The sequence below is a fragment of the Salmo salar genome, chromosome 15 (assembly GCF_965601325.2).
Source record: "Salmo salar chromosome 15, fSalSal1, whole genome shotgun sequence".
Taxonomy (NCBI): Eukaryota; Metazoa; Chordata; class Actinopteri; order Salmoniformes; family Salmonidae; genus Salmo; species Salmo salar.
In genome coordinates this window covers 32,758,240-32,780,267 of record NC_138305.1, presented here as the reverse complement: position 1 = coordinate 32,780,267, position 22,028 = coordinate 32,758,240, and the positions used below count along the sequence as shown (strand labels likewise).

Below are 22,028 nucleotides of genomic sequence, written 5' to 3'. Positions count from 1 at the left end.
AGGACGCACCAATAAAAACGGCGCGAGGATTTTGTGGTCCAAAGCCAAGCAATGGTTTCCTTCAATCTCCGAGAGGGGAGGTGCATCGGATTTGTTGGAGATTTTAGTCTTATGATTAAATGTGGCAAATTGGATCTGGGTTAGTAGCGGGCCTAGAAGAGTCCTATGCGACCTAAACATTTGACTTGTCTTCATTCTCGTTTTAATCATTTTTTAAATGCCTTACCGGTGGTTTTGCCTATTGATGGTAGCTGGGAGCATACAAGCACAGACACCTTCTACAAGTAAGATTACTGTATTCAGGCACTAAATGTTTGACAACATTTTGACTCCCCTTTCCCATTTCCAGATGACCTCAACTCTGAATGCCTGGGGAACATTATTCGTTTGATTGTGGATCCCCTTTACAGGAGGTTTGAAGTTGACGTTATTGTCGGTGAGTTTGACTCTTGAATCTCTTCTTTCATAATTCATGCATTGTAATTGTACATGTATTTGCCAACTTATGCTTACACCCTCTCCAACCCTTCCAGATGACCTGAAAGTCATAAACTTGACACCCAGCCTAGCTACTCGGTGTGGAATGAGCGTGAAAATGGACCCGATGGTTAATGTCATGTTTGCTTCTGTTCTAAGCTGCTTTGCCCAGAACGTGGGCTGTTTTTGCTTCAGCTTCAAATGGGCAATTTGCCATTTAGTGTCTGCAATTGCTATCTGTAATGTGTCATGGGGGTCATGTTTTAAATTGCATAATCAGTCAACTTTTTGGGGTATTTTTTATTTTTTAGGATAAGACCTTCAGCTTGGTCAGACAGCTAAGGCTGCAGGGAAACCACATGAGTGCCAATTTAGCAGTATTCAGACCCTTCTAGCGTCACCGTTCCACCCAAAACAAGCTGTCATTTATGGTTAAAAAAATTGACTCTGCAAAGAAGGCTGAGGCCACCATGGCATTAGCTATCGCTGAACACTGTTCCATGCTGGCATGTGATCACATTGTAGAAGCATGTAGAGCTGCTTTCTCAGACTCCACTACTGCTACCCACTTCAAAATGCACAGGACAAAGTGCACAGAAATGATTAATGGTGTTCTAGCACCATACTTTCTGAAAAAGTTTGTCGTAGATGTGGGTGACCAGCGTTTCAGCCTCCTCCTCGATGAGTCCACGATGTAAGTGTTTCTAAGTACCTGGAGGTTGTGATAAGGTACTTTAGTGACACCAAGCAGACAATTGTATCAACATTTCTGGGGCTTGTTGAGTTGGAGGGAGGAGATGCCAAATCTATAGCCCGTGCTGTTGTGACTTTCCTCGAGAAGGGTTGTCTTTAAAAAAGAGAAACTCCTGGGGATAGGGACTGACAAAGCCTCTGTTATGACGGGGATTAACAATGGGGTCCATAAAGTGCTGAAGGAGGACTATGGCCCCAAATATCTGGTTCCTATTCGCTGTGTGCCACTCTGCAGCTTGCCGTAAGTCATGCTTCCAATGACACCATCCCCCGTAGTGTGGAGTACTTGGTACGAGAGACTTATAACTGGTTTTCAGTGTCTCCAAAGCGTAGGGAGGCCTACAAGGCCATATATGAGACCATCAACTGTGGGGAGAATCCTTTACAGATAACCAAGGTGTGTGCCACACGTTGGCTCTCAATTGAACCCGCGGTTTCATGCATTTTGGACCAGTGGGAGGGGCTTAGGTTGCATTTCGCAGTCACCAAGTCCAGTAAACACTGGTTTTATACTCCATGTACAGTGATCCTCAAAACATATTGTATCTGAATTTTTTGAAGTCAGTGCTGGGTGAGGTACAGTTGGCCATCAAGGCTTTTGAGGGAGAGCAAGTACTCCCAAGCTACTTGACAGCTTGGTTAGCCTGATCAAGTCTGTGAGCAGCAGCAGGGTGCTGAATCCACTGGCAAATGTTGATGTACTCAAAGGGCCAATAGATGGATACATCAGTCCCAAACCGTACCTTGGTTACCTTTTTGAGTCAAATGCAGCTGAGCTCCACCTTGCGCCTGAGGATTTAAACAATGTCCGAAAGCGGTGTGTAGCCTTCACCATCTCCCTCCCTAATGAGTTGAGGGTGAGACTGCCGGACAACATCGAAGCATTGCAGTACATGCCAGTTTTCAATGTGGAGGAAACTCTAAAGCACAATGAGAGCCCTGGAGAAATAGAAAAAATAGCCAAGCTCCTTGGCTACTCCCCTTTAGAGATAAACAAGATTGTCCAGCAATGGCGTGCCATCCATCTTAGTAAATGGAATGAGACAAAAAAACACACTGGGCTTCTGGAGTGAGATTTGGAAGTTCAGGGATGCAGCTGATATCAACCCGTTTCAAGAACTTGCCATGGCTGCTGTGTCTGTGTTGTCCTTGCCACACTTGAATGCTGAAGTCGAGAGAGTATTCAGCCAGATGAGTGTGGTAAAAAGCAAATTTAGAAATCGGATGTCCTTGCAGACCCTTAACTTTTTTGGGCACATCACTGCCTTCCTGAAGACAAACAATGTATACGAAACGCTTCAGTCTGGTTTTAGACCCCATCATAGCACTGAGACTGCACTTGTGAAGGTGGTAAATGACCTTTTAATGACGTCAGACCGAGGCTCTGCATCTGTCCTCGTGCTCCTAGATCTTAGTGCCGCTTTTGATACCATCGATCACCACATTCTTTTGGAGAGATTGGAAACCCAAATTGGTCTACATGGACAAGTTCTGGCCTGGTTTAGATCTTATCTGTCGGAAAGATATCAGTTTGTCTCTGTGAATGGTTTGTCCTCTGACAAATCAATTGTAAATTTCGGTGTTCCTCAAGGTTCCGTTTTAGGACCACTATTGTTTTCACTATATATTTTACCTCTTGGGGATGTCATTCGAAAACATAATGTTAAATTTCACTGCTATGCGGACGACACACAGCTGTACATTTCAATGAAACATGGTGAAGCCCCAAAATTGCCCTCGCTAGAAGCCTGTGTTTCAGACATAAAGAAGTGGATGGCTGCAAACTTTCTACTTTTAAACTCGGACAAAACAGAGATGCTTGTTCTAGGTCCCAAGAAACAAAGAGATCTTCTGTTGAATCTGACAATTAATCTGGATGGTTGTACAGTCGTCTCAAATAAAACTGTGAAGGACCTCGGCGTTACTCTGGATCCTGATCTCTCTTTTGAAGAACATATCAAGACTGTTTCAAGGACAGCTTTTTTCCATCTACGTAACATTGCAAAAATCTGAAATTTTCTGTCCAAAAATGACGCAGAAAAATTTATCCATGCTTTTGTTACTTCTAGGCTGGACTACTGCAATGCTCTACTTTCCGGCTACCCGGATAAAGCACTAAATAAACTTCAGTTAGTGCTAAATACGGCTGCTAGAATCCTGACTAGAACCCCAAAATTTGATCATATTACTCCAGTGCTAGCCTCCCTACACTGGCTTCCTGTTAAGGCAAGGGCTGATTTCAAGGTTTTACTGCTAACCTACAAAGCATTACATGGGCTTGCTCCTACCTATCTTTCCGATTTGGTCCTGCCGTACATACCTACACGTACGCTACGGTCACAAGACGCAGGCCTCCTAATTGTCCCTAGAATTTCTAAGCAAACGGCTGGAGGTAGGGCTTTCTCCTATAGAGCTCCATTTTTATGGAATGGTCTGCCTACCCATGTGAGAGACGCAGACTCAGTCTCAACCTTTTAAGTCTTTACTGAAGACTTATCTCTTCAGTAGGTCCTATGATTAAGTATAGTCTGGCCCAGGAGTGTGAAGGTGAACGGAAAGGCTGGAGCAACGAACCGCCCTTGCTGTCTCTGCCTTGCCGGTTCCCCTCTTTCCACTGGGATTCTCTGCCTCTAACCCTTTTACAGGGGCTGAGTCACTGGCCTACTGGTGTTCTTCCATGCCGTCCATGGGAGGGGTGCGTCACTTGAGTGGGTTGAGTCACTGACGTGGTCTTCCTGTCTGGGTTGGCGCCCCCCCCTTGGGTTGTGCCATGGCAGAGATCGTTGTGGGCTATACTCGGCCTTGTCTTAGGACGGTAAGTTGGTGGTTGGAGACATCCCTCTAGTGGTGTGGGGGCTGTGCTTTGGCAAAGTGGGTGGGGTTATATCCTGCCTGTTTGGCCCTGTCCGGGGGTATCATCGGATGGGGCCACAGTGTCTTCTGATCCCTCCTGTCTCAGCCTCCAGTATTTATGCTGCAGTAGTTTATGTGTCGGGGGGCTAGGGTCAGTCTGTTACATCTGGAGTATTTCTCTTGTCTTATCCGGTGTCCTGCGTGTATTTAAATATGCTCTCTCTAATTCTCTCTTTCTGTCTTTCTCTCGGAGGACCTGAGCCCTAGGACCATGCCTCAGGACTACCTGGTATGATGACTCCTTGCTGTCCCCAGTCCACCTGGCCGTGCTGCTGCTCCAGTTTCAACTGTTCTGCCTGCGGCTATGGAACCCTGACCTGTTCACCGGACGTGCTTGTTGCACCCTCGACAACTACTATGATTATTATTATTTGACCATGCTGGTCATTTATGAACATTTTAACATTTTGACCATGTTCTGTTATAATATCCACCCTGCACAGCCAGAAGAGGACTGGCCACCCCTCATAGCCTGGTTCCTCTCTAGGTTTCTTCCTAGGTTTTTGGCCTTTCTAGGGAGTTTTTCCTAGGGAGTTTTTCCTAGCCACCGTGCTTCTTTCACATGCTTTGCTTGCTGTTTGGGGTTTTAGGCTGGGTTTCTGTACAGCACTTTGAGAATATCAGCTGATGTACGAAGGGCTATATAAAAATAAATTTGATTTGATTTGATTTGAAATTTGATCAGCTGCTTACTCATTTAAGTCAGCTCCCTCAGTTGCTGAACCTGCCATAGAGAGCATTGACCAAAATGACGATGACCCACTCTTTCTGTGAGCCAGCCCAGCCTGTCTGCCTGTCAGCCTGTCTGGGAAAAAAAACAATTAACCTGAATTATGGCCAGACTAGTTACCATAATTTTCTCACATTGCCATTGACAGTTTTTTCTATTGTTTCTTTTTGGTCCATTTAGATTGTTAATGTAGATTGTATACAAAAAAATGTTATGGTTAAAAATGTTCATGTTTTACTGACTTGTTGTTGGCTCCTAAGTGGACCTTAAGGTTAAAAACCAAACCAAATTAAGAAAACTAAACTAAAAAACCAAAATAAAATAATAAACTAAGTAACTCCGTCAGAGTGTCTCTTTTGGGTCACTTTTGCCGGCCCCAAGCCAAGATAAAGGAGGAGGGTTGGAATTGTGACATAAAAAAAAATAAGAATTGACAGAAGAAAGTTCATTTGTAGTGCTAAACATATTTAGGGTGTTTTTACTCACTTTTTGTCTCTCCCACGACATTATTCCTCTCTCCTACAGCGTCCATCACAATTACATGCACATGGCCAATTATGCAAATTAGGTGATGATGTCATTTAGCGACTTTTAGGACAGCCAATAGCTACTTTCCTTACTGAGGAGTTGGCAACACTGCTCCGTGTACAGAGTAGGCAAAATACTGTAGCTACACCCTATGGGCCTCCCGATAGATTCTGTGTGACCGCACCTACATGGAGGTAAGTGAGCAGAGCATGCCCCAATGGACTAATGGAGGCCAACGTTACGCCAAAGGCCTTACATGTTCTGTTTTAAAGGCAAATATGCACTGGAAGCCAAATACTCCATCTGCATGTGACTCGGTTTTTATTGCAGTACAGTTCTAGAGACATACATCCCTCTACTTTCATATCACATCAATAATTTCCCATGCGAAGTACACACTTGCTGTACACTTAACAGTTGCAGCGGACAGTATTTTTCAGTAACATGTTTGTGGCATCAGTGTTGTGTACACAGATGTTAGGAGACGCAGATGGCTAATTAGCACAGATTGTCTGTTTTCTGTAACAAAGCAGTGTGTGAACCTTAACCCTACAATGGTATGTAGTAATCAAACCATGTTTTTGATACGAGATATTCCTTATGTTTCTGAAACTGTACTGCAGCGACTAGTGTTAACCTTTTTTAGAGCAATGTTAACACTAGTCACTAAACAAAACTCACCTGGCTAGAAGATGTTATCGTCAATAGGTAGTTAAGGTAGTTGGCGGCTGACTGGGCTAGCCCCTATGGAGAACTGTCGCGCTTGTCCTAAATGCCTGTAGGAATTATCTGTCTAGCTCTACAATTCTCCACTTTAGTTTATTCTGCAACAAAGCAGAGGTCTTGGCTTTTTCTCAACTGTTCTTGATTTCACTCACCACCTCAAAATGCTTACAGAATATGGTCAGAGGAACATTGGCTCTTCATTGCGTTTTTAGGAGAGCAGACTGAAATTGACGAGACTATTAAGAAATGAGTTGACTTGATTTCCTATTGTATGGGAGGGAGAATATATTGCCATATACTGTATGGGGAGTAATGGCCTTTCTCCCCTAGGTGTCGGTCAGGAGTCTTCCAGCATTCCAAACCGTCCTTGAGCAGCTTAAGGCAAGGAGCGGCAACCTCAGAGGTGCTGAGGTAGCCACGTTTCTTTAATTCCATTGCAAAATGATAAGTTGGCGCCGAACAATTTGCCTTTAGTAAGAAGTTGGTTAATTCATGTTTCCATTTCCTAAAACAGGATCTTGCTTCAGGATGCATGACAGCAGTGGTCTTCAGTCCTAGCAAGAAGGTCATGAAGGTGGATGAGCTCCAAAGAAAGGGCTATGCAATAGGCAACACTCCCAAATGGCTAGTGTTGAGGAGCCCTGATAATGCAGAGGAGACATACCTACAGGATGTAAGCTGACTTTCTCCACTTCCTCCATGAGCTAACTGTTTATCCCCCCTATGTTTTCTGACTGGGTTGTGTTCAGTAGAGCAAATGTTTGGAAACCAAGTGGCCCTACCTGAACTTGTCAAATTGTTAGTTTTTTGCTCTGTGCAACGTTTTACTACACGGTGCCCTACTGAGCACAGCCCTGGTGTGGTTGCCCCCTGAACAGGTAGCTGGGGTTCCGATGAGGCTGATCTCAACCTTTGAGCAGAAGTGGCTGGTGACTCGAATAGATGCCACTGCTGCTTGTCCAACACCAGTGAACTATTGGCACGACTTTCATTTGTGTTGCTTGATCTACCTAGGTAGTGTTCAGTTGGGAGTTTTGAAACAAAGAACTACCTGAATTTGTCAAAGGGCACATTTTTTATTTGCTACAAGGTTCCCTGGTCTACTGAAGATGTTTCACTACAGGGGCAGTGGCCTTCACTCCAGAAATGATCACCTGGTACATGCCCAGGCACCTAGACCCACTGATCTCCTCTGATGCCTTCACCATGTTGGCGGTATACATGGGGATTGATGCCAAGAGACTGGACCCTGAGGAAATGGCTGCCATAAAATACTACTTTTCAGTCAGTGACGCACTTGTCAGTGCTTTGCAGTAACACTTCTCCCTTTGCTTTCTTTCAGGGGAAAACTCTAAAATCTGACTTGTGTAAAATGTATCTTATCAAGAAATATTACTAAATGATCACTTGACTATCTAACAGCCATATTCAGGATGACCACTACTTCACTTACACCATTGAGCCCATGCTTGAGTTGCTGTGGATTGAGGAGGATGCAACGAGGACACCAGATACAAAGTCCTCTTACCTATCACCACACCTCCAATGGCCAGGCCTCCACAAGTTCGCAACTGAGTAAGGTTTAGTTTAAAGGTGCTGTTGGGATGCTGAGTCCAGTTAATTAGGCACTGAAAGGAAGACAATGTACTGAAACATGGTGGGATTATCCCCAAAATGCAGGTTTCTGCTAAGCATTTAAATGATTTATTTTGTGCCAATGAACAGACACGCCCTTGGACGCTGAACAACCAGTGCTTGTGTTTGAGTTGGGGACTTTCAACATTGATGTGGAGCTGCTGAATGTCACCTTTCCCATCTGTGTGCTAACTGTTGCAGAGTGCAATGCCAAAGGCTTTAATGTTCAGGAGCACAGATCCCTGGACAGCACTCACTCACAACTGTCCAGAGTTGACATAAAACAATCCCGCACGAGAACCCAAACTGAAAATACACACTAAATAACCCCCCACTAATGACAGACACGAAACAGGTGCGGGATAGACAGACAAAACCAAAAGACACAGAAACATAAATCGGTGGCAGCTAATAGGCCGGCGACGACGACCGCCGAGCACCGCCCGACCGAGGAGGGGCGCCACCTTCGTTGGATACTGTGACAGTACCCCTCCCTGGTGCCGTGCGCCGACGCCGGCCTCGGGGACGGCCCAGAGGGCGAGGCGCTGGCCGATCCGGACGGCGACGGTGGAATTCCTGCAGCATAGGTGGATCCAGAATGTCCACTGCCGGAACCCAGCACCTCTCCTCCGGACCGTACCCCTCCCAGTCCACGAGGTACTGCAGGCCCCCTACCCGACGTCGGGAGTCCAGGATGGCTCGGACTGTGTACGGGGGGCGGGGGGACCTCCAGCACCTCATCGTCCTGTAGCGGACCAGCTACCACCGGCCTGAGGAGAGACACATGAAACGAGGGGTTAATGCGGTAATATGAAGGGAGTTGTAACCTGTAACACACCTCGTTTATCCTCCTCAGGACTTTGAACGGCCCCACAAACCGCGGACCCAGCTTCCGGCAGGGCAGGCGGAGGGGCAGGTTCCGGGTCGAGAGCCAGACTCTGGCTTCACTGCAGTGGCGGTCAGCTCTCTCTTTGTGTCGCTCACCAGCCCTCCTTAGACACTCCTGGACCGCATTCCAGGTCTCCAGAGAGCGCTTCACCCATGCCTCCACCGCAGGAGCATCCGTCTGGCTCTGTTGCCATGGCACCAGGACCGGCTGATACCCCAATACAACCTGGAAGGGTGACAGGTTAGTAGAGGTGTGGCACTGAGAGTTCTGGGCCATCTCGGCCCATGGTACGAACTGCGCCCACTCCCCTGGCCGGTCCCGGCAATATGACCGCAGAAACCTGCCCACATCCTGGTTAATGCGCTCGACCTGCCCATTACTCTCGGGGTGGAAACCCGAGGTCAGGCTGACCGAGACCCCCAGCCTCTCCATAAATGATCTCCACACCCTGGACGTGACCTGGGGACACCGATCAGATACGATGTCCTCGGGCACCCCATAGTGCCGGAAGACATGGGTGAACAGGGCCTCCGCAGTCTGCAGGGCCGTAGGAAGACAGGGCAAAGGGAGCAGACGGCACGACTTTGAGAACCGGTCCACAACGACCAGGATCGCAGTGTTCCCCTGGGACGGCGGGAGATCCGTGAGGAAATCCACCGAGAGGTGAGACCAAGGCCGTTGTGGAACGGGGAGGGCTGTAATTTCCCTCGAGGCAGGTGTCTAGGAGCCTTGCACTGGGCGCATACCGAACAGGAAGAGACATAACGCCGAACATCCTCAACCAAGGTGGGCCACCAGTACCTCCCCTTCAGGCCCCGCACTGTCCGTTCCACCCCAGGATGACCCGAGGAGGGTAGAGTGTGGGACCATCGGATCAGGCGATCGCGCACACCAAGCGGAACGTATTTCAGGCCCACGGGACACTGAGGTGGAGTGGGTTCTGACCAACCCGCCCGCTCGATGTCCGCATCCACCTCCCATACCACCGGTGCCACCAGACAGGAGGCGGGAAGTATGGGAGTAGGATCGATGGTCCGCTCCTCGGTGTCGTAGACGCGACATTGCGTCAGCCTTCCGGTTCCGGGAACCTGGAATGTACGAGAGGGTAAAGTGAAACCTCGTAAAGAACATGGCCCACCTTGCCTGACGGGGATTAAGCCTCCTCGCTGCCCGGATAAACTCCAGGTTACGGTGGTCGGTCCAGATGAGAAAAGGGTGACGTGCCCCCTCAAGCCAATGTCTCCACACCGTCAAAGCCCTGACCACGGCTAACAGCTCCCGGTCCCCTACATCATAGTTGCACTCTGCCGGGCTCAGCTTCTTGGAAAAGAATGCACATGGGCGGAGCTTCGGAGGAACGCCCGAGCGCTGCGATAGCACAGCTCCTACCCCAGCCTCGGACGCGTCCACCTCCACTATGAATGGCAAAGAGGGATCCGGATGCGCCAGGACAGGAGCGTTGGTAAACAGCACCTTCAGACGATGGAAGGCTCTGTCCGCCTCTGCAGACCATCGTAGCCGCACCGGACCCCCCTTCATCAGTGAGGTAATGGGAGCCGCTACCTGGCCAAAACCCCGGATAAACCTCCGATAATAATTAGCGAACCCCAAGAACCGCTGCACCTCCTTCACAGTGGTTGGGGTTGGCCAATTATGCACAGCCGTAACGCGGTCACATTCCACTACCACCCCCGAGGTGGAAATGCGGTATCCCAGAAAAGAGACGGCTCGTTTGGAGAACTCACATTTCTCAGCCTTGACGTATAGGTTATGCTCCAGCAGCCGCCCAAGCACTTTACGCACCAGGGACACATGCTCGGCGCGTGTGGCGGAGTAGATCAGGATGTCATCGATGTACACCACCACACCCTGCCCGAGCATGTCCCTAAGGACCTCGTCCACAAAGGATTGGAAGACAGCGGGAGCGTTCTTTAACCCATATGGCATGACGAGGTACTCATAATGGCCCGATGTGGTGCTAAATGCGGTTTTCCACTCGTCTCCATCTCGGATATGCACCAGGTTATACGCACTCCTGAGATCTAATTTCGTGAAGAAGCGCGCCCCGTGAAATGACTCCACTGCCGTAGCAATGAGAGGTAGCGGGTAACTGAAACCCACTGTGATAGCATTTAGACCTCTATAGTCAATGCACAGGCGCAGACCTCCCTCCTTCTTCACGAAAAAAAAACTTGAGGAGACGGGGGACTTGGATGGCCGAATGTATCCCTGTCTCAAGGACTCAGCGACGTATGTCTCCATAGCCGCTGTCTCCTCCTGAGACAGAGGATACACGTGACTCCTAGGAAGGACCGCGTCGGCCTGGAGGTTTATCGCACAATCTCCTCGTTGATGGGGGGGGGGGTAATAGAGTCGCCTTCGTCTTACTGAAGGCGATAGCCAAATCGGCATACTCTGAGGGAATGTGCACGGTGGAGACTTGGTCTGGACTCTCCACCGTAGTCGCACCGATGGAAACTCCTATGCACCTACCTGAGCACTCCCTCGACCACCCCGTAAGAGCCCTCTGCCTCCACGAAATCTGAGGGTTGTGAGTGGCTAGCCAGGGGATTCCCAGTACCACCGGAAACGCCGGGGAGTCAATGAGGAACAGGCTGATACGTTCCTCATGACCCCCCCACGTCTGCATAACCAGTGGCACTGTGACCTCCCCTACTTGGCCTGACCCTAGCGGTCGACTATCTAGGGCGTGCACGGGGAAGGGGTGGTCCAGCTGAACCAGGGGAATCCCTAACCTCTTAGCTAACCCACGGTCCATAAAACTCCCAGCTGCACCTGAATCGACTAGTGCCCTATACTGGAAGTGAGGGGAAAAATCAGGAAAACTAACGGAGGTGTACATGTGGTTGACAGGGGGCTCTGGGTGTGGCTGGTGCGGACTCACCTGGGGGGTCGAAGTAGTGCTCTGCCTGCCCTCCGAACTCCCGGGTGGACCTCCCCAGCACCGGTCCACAGTGTGTCCTCTGCGCCCACAGCGGGTGCAGGAGAGACCCCCCCTCCGGTCCTCCTCGACGCAGCCCCCCCTATCTCCATGGGCTGTGGAGCAGGAGGACTGGGAGGCGGAACGAACAGACCCCGACTGGAACGTCCCCAGGCAGCCAGTAGGTTGTCCAATCTAATGGACAAATCCACCAGTTGGTCTAGGGTGGAGGTGTTGTCCCTACAAGCCAGCTCCCGGCGGACGTCCTCGCGAAGACTACACCTATAGTGGTCTATCAGGGCCCGCTCGTTCCACCCCGATCCAGCGGCGAGAGTCCGGAATTCCAGAGCGAAATCCTGAGCGCTCCTCGTCTCCTGTCTCAAGTGGAATAGCCGCTCAACCGCCGCCCTGCCCTCCGGGGGATGATCGAATAGTGCCCGGAAGCGGTGGGTGAACTCTGGGTAGTCGCCCCGAGCCGAGTCTGGGCCATCCCAGACCGCATTGGCCCATTCCAGGGCTCGACCCGTGAGACACGAGACGAAGACGCTCACCCTCTCTTCGTCAGAGGGAGGGGGTCGGACGGTCGCCAGGTACAGTTCTAACTGGAGCAAAAAACCCTTACACCCAGTGGCCGTCCCATCGAATTCCCTGGGAGGTGTAATTCGGATACCGCCGGAGCCCGCTTCAGTGTGTGTTGGTGGGGGCGCCGGATGAGGACCCGGAGCTGGTCTGGCTGGGGGAGCACCTCTCGCCCAGCTCTCCAACCGGGCTAACACCTGGTCCATGGCCGAGCCCAGGCGGTGGAGAAGGCTGGCGTGTTGCGACACCTGCTCAGCCACGGACGGCGCTTCTGCTCCTGCTGACTCCATCGGGGGTGCGGGATTCTGTCACGATTACCAGGATCAGTAGAGAGGCAGAGTCAGGTGCAGGAGACAGAGGTCCGGAGTGATAGTGGTTTTTAATAGAAAATCCAGGAACAACACAAGAAGCCGAAAGGCACAGGGCGCACATAAATTCAACTCGGGAAAACACGTTCCCAAAACAAAAGACGCACGGGGCGCAGCCCGGTAAATATAATTAGCAACGAGCGCAGCACTCACTCACAACTGTCCAGAGTTGACATAAAACAATCCCGCACGAGAACCCAAACTGAAAACACACACTAAATAACCCCCCACTAATGACAGACACGAAACAGGTGCGGGATAGACAGACAAAACCAAAAGACACAGAAACATAAATCGGTGGCAGCTAATAGGCCGGCGACGACGACCGCCGAGCGCCGCGCCGACCAAGGAGGGGCGCCACCTTCGTTGGATACTGTGACATACACCTTAGCCAAATACATTTAAAATCAGTTTTTCACAATTCCTGACTTTTAATCCCAGTAAAAATTCCCTGTTTTAAGTCTGTTAGGATCACCACTTTATTTTAAGAATGTGAAATGTCAGAATAATAGTAGAGAGAATGATTTTTCAGCTTTTGTTTCTTTCATCACATTCCCAGTGGGTCAGAAGTTTACATACACTCAATTAGTATTTGGTAGCATTGCCTTTAAATTGTTTAACTTGGGTGAAATGTTTCATGTAGCCTTCTGCAACGTTTCCACAATAAATTGGGTGAATTTTGGCCCATTCCTCCTGACAGAGCTGGTGTAACTGAGTCAGGTTTGAAGGCGTCCTTGCTCGCACACGCTTTTTCAGTTCTGCCCACAAATGTTCTATAGGATTGAGGTCAGGGCTTTGTGATGGCCACTCCAATACCTTGACTTTGTTGTCCATAAGCCATTTTGCCACAACTTTGGAAGTATGCTTGGGGTCATTGTCCATTTGGAAGACCCATTTGCGACCAAGCTTTAACTTCCTGACTGATATCTTGAAATGTTGTTTCAATATATCGACAATTTTCTTTCCTCATGTCATCTATTTTGTGAAGTGCACCAGTCCCTCTTGCAGCAAAGCACCCCCACAACATGATGCTGCCACCCCCGTGCTTCACGGTTGGGATGGTGTTTTTCAGCTTGCAAGCCTCCCCCTTTTTCCTCCAAACATAATGATGGTCATTATGGCCAAATAGTTCTATTTTTGTTTCATCAGACCAGAGGACATTTCTCCAAAAAGTACGATCTTTGTCCCCATGTGCAGTTTCAAACCGTAGTCTGGCTTTTTTATGGTGGTTTTGGAGCAGTGGCTTTGTCTGTGCTGAGTGGCCTTTCAGGTTATGTTGATATAGGACTCGTTTTACTGTGGATATAGATACTTTTGTACCCGTTTCCTCCAGCATCTTCATAAGGTCCTTTCCTGCTGTTCTGGGATTGATTTGCACTTTTTGCACCAAAGTACGTTCATCTCTAGGAGACAGAAAGCGTCTCATTCCTGAGCAGTATGACAGCTGAGTGGTCCCATGGTGTTTATACTTGCGGACTATTGTTTGTACAGATGAACGTGGTAGCTTCAGGCGTTTGGAAATTGCTCCCAAGCATGAACCAGACTTGCAGAGGTCAACCATTGTTTTCTGAGGTCTTGGCTGATATCTTTTGCTTTTTCCCATGATTCTACACCTGCATTTTCCCGTGCTTCTACACCTGCATTGCTTGCTGTTTGGGGTTTTACGCTGGGTTTCTGTACAGCACTTTGTGATATCAGCTGATGTAAGAAGGGCTATATAAATACATTTGATTTGATTTTGATTTGATGATGTCAAGAAAAGAGGCACTGAGTTTGAAGGTAGGCCTTGAAATACATCCACAGGTACACCTCCAATTGACTTAAATTATGTCAAGTAGCCTATCAGAAGCTTCTAAAGCCATGACATCATTTTCTGGAATTTTCCAAGCTGTTTAAAGGCACTTAACTTAGTGTAAACCTCTGACCCAGTGGAATTGTGATGCAGTGAATATCTGTCTGTAAACATTTGTTGAAAAATTACTTGTGTCATGCACAAAGTAGATGTCATAACCGACTTGCCAAAACTATAGTTTATTAAGAAATGTGTACAGGGGTTTAAAAACACTTAGGTTGGAGTCATTAACTTGAATGTAAACTTCCAACTTCAACTGTATCTACAGAAAAGACTGGAACAAGGAGTCACATCCTTCACTCTTCAGCTGATCTATGGCCCGGTCATCTTGCCGGAGTACGCCCCTTTCCCTCACCCTGCCGTTGTGTATGCTGTACTGCAGGATGTTGGTATGGAACTGTGTTCTCTGGACTATGCCCTTTTCTCTCACCCTGCCGTTGTGTACGCTGTACTGCAGGACGTTGGTATGGAACTGTGTTCTCTGGACTATGCCCTTTTCTCTCACCCTGCCGTTGTGTACGCTGTACTGCAGGACGTTGGTATGGAACTGTGTTCTCTGGACTATGCCCTTTTCTCTCACCCTGCCGTTGTGTATGCTGTACTGCAGGACGTTGGTATGGAACTGTGTTCTCTGGACTATGCCCTTTTCTCTCACCCTGCCGTTGTGTATGCTGTACTGCAGGACGTTGGTATGGAACTGTGTTCTCTGGACTATGCCCTTTTCTCTCACCCTGCCGTTGTGTATGCTGTACTGCAGGACGTTGGTATGGAACTGTGTTCTCTGGACTACGCCCCTTTCTCTCACCCTGCCGTTGTGTACGCTGTACTGCAGGACGTTGGTATGGAACTGTGTTCTCTGGACTACGCTCTTTTCTCTCACCCTGCCGTTGTGTATGCTGTACTGCAGGACGTTGGTATGGAACTGTGTTCTCTGGACTACGCCCCTTTCTCTCACCAAGGAGCTTGCTCAACAGTATTTAAGAGGGTGACTCAAACATCACTATCACAGTGCCCTTCTCTTCACCGAATACAGTGTTTGAGGTATGACGCTCTCCCTGAACACGTTAAGCTAAAATTCTAAATGAAATTGACTAATGAATGCTCCAACTGTTTCCCAGTCTGTTCACTCTTCATTTACAGTGAGGGAAAAAAGTATTTGACCCCCTGCTGATTTTGTACATTTGCCCACTGACAAAGAAATGATCAGTCTATAATTTAATGGTAGGTTTATTTGAACAGTGAGAGACAGAATAACAACCAAAAAATCTAGAAAAACGCATGTCAAAAATGTTATAAATTGATTTGCATTTTAATGAGGGAAATAAGTATTTGACCCCCTCTCAATCAGAAAGATTTCTGGCTCCCAGGTGTCTTTTATACAGGTAACGAGCTGAGATTAGGAGCACACTCTTAAAACCTGTTAGGGACAGACGTTCCGCTAGCGGAACGCCTCACCAATATCCAATGGTAGAGCGTGGCGCAAAATACAAATACCTTAAAAATGTTATAACTTCAATTTCTCAAACATATGACTATTTTACACCATTTTAAAGACAAGACTCTCGTTAATATAACCACATTGTCCGATTTCAAAAAGGCTTTACAGCGAAAGCAAAACATTAGATTATGTCAGGAGAGTACCCTGCCAAAAATAATCACACAGCCATTTTCAAAGCAAGCATATATGTCACAAAAACCAAAACCACGGCTAAATGCATCATCAGATGACACTCCTAGGACATTATGTTATACAATACATGCATGTTTTGTTCAATCAAGTTCATATTTATATCAAAAAACAGCTTTTTACATTAGCATGTGATGTTCAGAGCTAGCATACCCACCGCAAACTTCCGGTGAATTTACTAAATTACTCACGATAAACGTTTACAAAAAACATAACAATTATTTTAAGAATTATAGATACAGAACTCCTTTATGCAATCGCGGTGTCAGATTTTAAAATAGTTTTTCGGCGAAAGCACATTTTGCAATATTCTGAGTTGATAGCTCGGCCATCACAGGCTAGCTAATTTGACACCCACCAAGTTTGGCGCTCACTAAACTCAGAATTACTATAAGAAAAATTGGATTACCTTTCCTGTTCTTCGTCAGAATGCACTCCCAGGACTTAATTTCAATTTGACCCCTGGCCTCTACATTTTAGTCAGTCCTGATCTGAGGATTGAATATTCCATCATTGGCATAAACTTAGCAGGTCTCCTTCACTGCATTTATAATCTTGATAAATTGAAAAAATGTAAGCAGTATTGTCAAGGCTTAATCTTGCCTTCTGATTGCCTGGGTGGAAATATTTCCAACCTGTAATACTTCCACTTATCCAACCAGCTCCGGTCTGCAGGAGTAGTTATGGAGTAGGTGGTTGGTGAATTCAGCAGAAGCCTCTAGTTGATGTAGCATTTGCTATAGATCTGTCATGTTTATTGGGGCACAACAGGATATGAAAATGAGCATTTCTTATTGGATAAGTTCAGGTACCTCCCTGTTTCATGGCCGCTGAACACTTCCCCCAGTTTTCTATTTCTATGTTCCAGATGCCTCATATAACTCGTTCCACCAGGAGGAGGACAACCCCGTGGTGACATATCTAAGACAGCCTCTGTACTTTGAGGTGGTGCTTACCAGGTCCACTGACCCCAAGGTGGCGCTATTCCTTGACCACTACTGGGCCACACTCAACAAGGACTGTCTCCCAACCCAGATGGTATCTCATTAATGGGTAACTTGTTCTATTTTTGACCCAGACAAGTGTTTTGGGTAGTGGGTTACTTTGGATTTAATGCTGACTTAGCGTTCCAACCCTGATAACTTTTTTGAGTGCATTATTTCAATCTAAATGAACATGGTTGTATTCAGTAGATCTTTCTAAAAAGTTATCAGAATATGTAGGTATGTTAACTCCTTGAACCTGCTTTGTAGTATACCCCCTCAGGTAGGGCCAGCCTAATCAGGCTATTTCTAAAGAATTCAGACCAAACCACCGTAGGACTTCATTCACAAGGTGGTTGTGGTTACAGCTTTTTTTATTTGTCTGCTTAACTTGGTTCCTGTCTCCACTGGCAGCTGTGAGAAACCGGAGGCTCTGTACCATGTGGTCTTCCACCCAGTGGTGGATGACTCCAGGGTCCACTTCCCCTCTCACATCATACACTTTGAGGTCCAGATGTTCTCCTTCGCCAAGGATGTTAATTACCTTAGTGGCCAGGTAAAGTTCACAAAATAGTTTCTGTTTAGGTACATTTTGTTTGAGTGGTAATCATCCCTTTGTCTATTTGGTTCGTAGCTCTTTGTCCATTGCGTTGAGCTCATCTGTGACGCCAGTAGTCCCTCTGGCCTCTGTAGTGGATGGTGTGTGAACCAGGACAACAATGAGAAAGGTATGGAATGATTTTCAGACTCTGTCAAACACAACTGAACTAACAGGTTTTTCTCTCAACAGGGCAAAGACATCTGAGGAGCATCGCATATGTTTCATCTGGACAGGTTCTTCGTGTGTAAATGTCCGATGTGAGGAAAGTTCAAATAAAGTGTTCTACATTTTTTGGTTTGATTCACTTGCACCTCAATCTATCAATTTCTCTAATTTGGCTTTTCATCAGGCATGGCAGTGTGAGTGGGTCGGAAACGGTAACTTAAAATTAAGGTATCTTTAATGCTCATCTGGTTATTTGCATTCAACATCAAGGCATATACTTCAGTCATCTGACATGTATAAATCAACCCCTTTTGTAATTCTGCAACTCGGCACCAGTTTTAAGCTGCAAACCAATTTTCCATCTGAGGGAAAAGTAACTTTTAAAATAAACAATTGGTATAAAAGCAGAACAGGCTTCCAGTGTAGTAGGAAGAACTGACTCAGTGTTCCAGCATATTCCCCCAAAGTGATGCCAGCAGGGCTCCAAGGCTGTGGATGGAGGCGAGCTCTGACTGCAGCGGTGTTGGTCTTTCAATTTTGGAAGTAAACAGATTCCAATTTCTCTCTTCTGAGGCATGTAGAATTGGCATTTTGATTTACTTCCTGAATGAACTTTACCTAATTCAACGGTCCATGCATTGAGTTTACTGATGTTTAGGCTGTTAGTGCCGCTGAGTCCCAGGGTGAGACGGCGGAGTACTGGTATCTAGCCTGAGGCAGCATGTGATGAGTCGGGTCAGTCATTACACCAGTCAGTGCTGCAGCAAGACTGGACTCTGTTGGGATCCTCCCTGTGAGGTGTACACAGTAACTGTGGTATTGAGGGATAAGGTGATCCTCTGTGCACATGCTGTGACACAATCCACTAACAGTGTTGCTTTTTCACTCCCGACAGTTGTGCAAACTCCTGTTGAGTTTTTCAAGGTGAATTCTACTCGTCAGAGGGAAGGACCTGGAAATGTAAACGAGTGGCTACTTTTCCCAGTCTAGACGCACATGCTACAGCTTCTCACTAGTGTAACACATGATCATTGTTCCTGGCAGATGCCCTCATCCAATGCTATTGTGCGTAAGACTAGTTCATCAACGACTCAAAGTTGGCCGTTGTGGGAGTGACTATAGGTGTGACCTTACTGAGTAAAGTGTTTCATTTAATTTTTAATCACAACTGTGGCTCCGTGCTTGTGGGGTTGTCCACAAGTCATATTGTATTTTTTTTAAAGTGTGGTTAGGTTAATTTATTTATTTTTAGTTACTAATGTTCCGGAACTCCAATTTGAGCAGCAGCAGCTGAAAAATGAGCTCCTACAAATATTGAAATTTACATGGTTTTTAGAGTGAAGTACATCGGAAAAAAGCAAAAGAAAACTGCAAGACTGAATAGGAGAAAAAACAAGCAACAAACAAAGAAGATAGGCTTTTGAAAAATAACTATTTTTCATAAAATTGTAGTTATCTTAGCTAGCTGAATTGTTTACCAGTTGCTAAGCAGTTGCTAGGGACTCTTTTGGAAGAAGCTAGCTAGCTAACGAAGAACAACAAAGAATATCTAGTTAACAGAAGAAAAGAAATAGAAAATCAGGACAGAAGAAAAAGGATATCAAAGTGAAACAGTTCTCTAAAGACACAGGAGTCAATAATACAAGAAACAACACTTCTGTAGCTTGTCAACTATGTGTCTGTCTATCCCTGTTCTCTCCTCTCTGCACAGGCCATACAAACGCTTCACACCGCGTGGCCGCTGCCACTCCAACCTGGTAGTCCCAGCGCGCACGACCCACGTGGAGTTCCAGGTCTCCGGCAGCCTCTGGAACTGCCGGTCTGCAGCCAACAAGGCTGAGTTCATCTCAGCCTATGCTACCCTCCAGTCCCTAGACTTCCTGGCGCTGACGGAAACATGGATTACCACAGATAACACTGCTACTCCTACTGCTCTCTCTTCGTCTGCCCACGTGTTCTCGCATACCCCTAGAGCATCGAGCCAGCGGGGTGGTGGCACTGGAATCCTCATCTCTCCCAAGTGGACATTCTCTCTTTCTCCCCTGACCCATCTGTCTATCTCCTCATTTGAATTCCATGCTGTCACAGTTACCAGCCCTTTCAAGCTTAACATCCTTATCATTTATCGCCCTCCAGGTTCCCTTGGAGAGTTCATCAATGAGCTTGACGCCTTGATAAGTTCCTTTCCTGAGGATGGCTCACCTCTCACAGTTCTGGGTGACTTTAACCTCCCCACGTCTACCTTTGACTCATTCCTCTCTGCCTCCTTCTTTCCACTCCTCTCCTCTTTTGACCTCACCCTCTCACCTTCCCCCCCTACTCACAAGGCAGGCAATATGCTTGACCTCATCTTTACTAGATGCTGTTCTTCCACTAATCTCATTGCAACTCCCCTCCAAATCTCCGACCACTACCTTGTATCCTTTTCCCTCTTGCTCTCATCCAACACTTCTCACTCTGCCCCTACTCGGATGGTATTGCGCCGTCCCAACCTTCGCTCTCTCTCTCCCGCTACTCTCTCCTCTTCCATCCTATCATCTCTTCCCTCTGCTCAAACCTTCTCCAACCTATCTCCTGATTCTGCCTCCTCAACCCTCCTCGCCTCCCTTTCTGCATCCTTTAATTTTCTCTGTCCCCTATCCTCCAGGCCGGCTCGGTCCTCCCCTCCTGCTCCGTGGCTCGACGACTCACTACGAGCTCACAGAACAGGGCTCCGGGCAGCCGAGCGGAAATGGAGGAAAACTCGCCTCCCTGCGGACCTGGCATCCTTTCACTCACTCCTCTCTACATTCTCCTCTTCTGTCTCTGCTGCTAAAGCCACTTTCTACCACTCTAAATTCCAAGCATCTGCCTCTAACCCTAGGAAGCTCTTTGCTACCTTCTCCTCCCCCTCCCCCTCCTCCCTCTCTGCGGATGACTTCGTCAACCATTTTGAAAAGAAGGTTGACGATATCCGATCCTCGTTTGCTAAGTCAAACGACACCGCTGGTCCTGCTCACACTGCCCTACCCTGTGCTTTGACCTCTTTCTCCCCTCTCTCTCCAGATGAAATCTCGCGTCTTGTGACGGCCGGCCGCCCAACAACCTGCCCACTTGACCCTATCCCCTCCTCCCTTCTCCAGACCATTTCCGGAGACCTTCTCCCCTTCCTCACCTCGCTCATCAACTCATCCTTGACCGCTGGCTACGTCCCTTCCGTCTTCAAGAGAGCGAGAGTTGCACCCCTTCTGAAAAAACCTACACTCGATCCCTCCGATGTCAACAACTACAGACCAGTATCCCTTTTTTCTTTTCTCTCCAAAACTCTTGAACGTGCCGTCCTTGGCCAGCTCTCCTGCTATCTCTCTCAGAATGACCTTCTTGATCCTAATCAGTCAGGTTTCAAGACTGGGCATTCAACTGAGACTGCTCTTCTCTGTGTCACGGAGGCTCTCCGCACTGCTAAAGCTAACTCTCTCTCCTCTGCTCTCATCCTTCTAGACCTATCTGCTGCCTTTGATACTGTGAACCATCAGATCCTCCTCTCCACCCTCTCCGAGTTGGGCATCTCCGGCGCGGCCCACGCTTGGATTGCGTCCTACCTGACAGGTCGCTCCTACCAGGTGGCGTGGCGAGAATCCGTCTCCGCACCATGCGCTCTCACCACTGGTGTCCCCCAGGGCTCTGTTCTAGACCCTCTCCTATTCTCGCTATACACCAAGTCACTTGGCTCTGTCATATCCTCACATGGTCTCTCCTATCATTGCTATGCAGACGACACACAATTAATCTTCTCCTTTCCCCCTTCTGATAACCAGGCGGCGAATCGCATCTCTGCATGTCTGTCAGACATATCAGTGTGGATGACGGATCACCAGCTCAAGCTGAACCTCGGCAAGACGGAGCTGCTCTTCCTCCCGGGGAAGGACTGCCCGTTCCATGATCTCGCCATCACGGTTGACAACTCCCTTGTGTCCTCCTCCCAGAGTGCTAAGAACCTTGGCGTGATCCTGGACAACACCCTGTCGTTCTCCACTAACATCAAGGCGGTGACCCGATCCTGTAGGTTCATGCTCTACAACATTCGCAGAGTACGACACTGCCTCACACAGGAAGCGGCGCAGGTCCTAATCCAGGCACTTGTCATCTCCCGTCTGGATTACTGCAACTCGCTGTTGGCTGGGCTCCCTGCCTGTGCCATTAAACCCCTACAACTCATCCA

At 47.8% G+C, this 22,028-nt stretch overlaps 1 long non-coding RNA gene and 1 pseudogene across 1 annotated transcript; both read left to right on the top strand.

Moving 5' to 3' along the window:
* Nucleotides 1-19: 19 nt before the first annotated feature.
* LOC106571188 (uncharacterized) lies at nt 20-5,179 on the top strand. The gene is made up of 3 exons (XR_001320869.3): nt 20-139; nt 350-436; nt 4,337-5,179. It is a non-coding gene; the product is annotated as an uncharacterized LOC106571188 (long non-coding RNA).
* A 1,480-nt stretch (nt 5,180-6,659) lies between these two features.
* Nucleotides 6,660-18,025, top strand: LOC106571228 (uncharacterized; annotated as a pseudogene).
* Nucleotides 18,026-22,028: the final 4,003 nt, after the last annotated feature.